This window comes from Penaeus monodon, chromosome 34 (assembly GCF_015228065.2).
Source record: "Penaeus monodon isolate SGIC_2016 chromosome 34, NSTDA_Pmon_1, whole genome shotgun sequence".
NCBI lineage: Eukaryota > Metazoa > Arthropoda > Malacostraca > Decapoda > Penaeidae > Penaeus > Penaeus monodon.
The window spans coordinates 6,254,583-6,254,979 of record NC_051419.1 but is presented as its reverse complement, the minus strand read 5'-3'; the positions used below and the strand labels follow the sequence as shown (position 1 = coordinate 6,254,979).

Here is a 397-nt window from a genome sequence, read left to right as displayed (position 1 = left end):
TAAGTGAAGAAATAGAAGGGGTAGGAGAGAGACACGGGAAACGAAGGATGAGGAATGATAAAATAGGATGAGGAGACAAAGGGAGATGGAAGGTAGTTCGAGAAGGGAGGCGAAGGAAATACAAGGAGGACGAGGGGAAGGGAGAGCGGAATGATGAAAGAGGAGAGACGAAGAAGATGGTGAAGGGGAAGATGGATGATGAAGAAGAAAACGAAGAAGAAGGAGAGAGAGAGAGAGAGAGAGAAAGAAGAAAGAAAGAAAGAGAGGGAGAAGGAGAAAGAGAGAAAACAGGGCCCAGGGGGAGGCAGAAAGCGTCGGATAACAAGGGTCGTCGTCGCTGTCACGAGAAACTATGCTGAGGATTAATGTAAGCGCCTCGTCTTCATCTTGTCGGAGG

At 48.1% G+C, this 397-nt stretch overlaps 1 protein-coding gene and 1 long non-coding RNA gene across 2 annotated transcripts in view; one reads left to right on the top strand and one right to left on the bottom strand.

Moving 5' to 3' along the window:
* The window catches only part of LOC119594548 (transcription initiation factor TFIID subunit 10-like), a gene marked incomplete in the record, with an annotated part of 45,035 nt that overhangs the window by 7,778 nt on the left and 36,860 nt on the right, over positions 1 to 397 (top strand).
* Positions 1 to 397, bottom strand: part of LOC119594549 — a 29,256-nt gene that overhangs the window by 888 nt on the left and 27,971 nt on the right. The window lies entirely within an intron of this gene.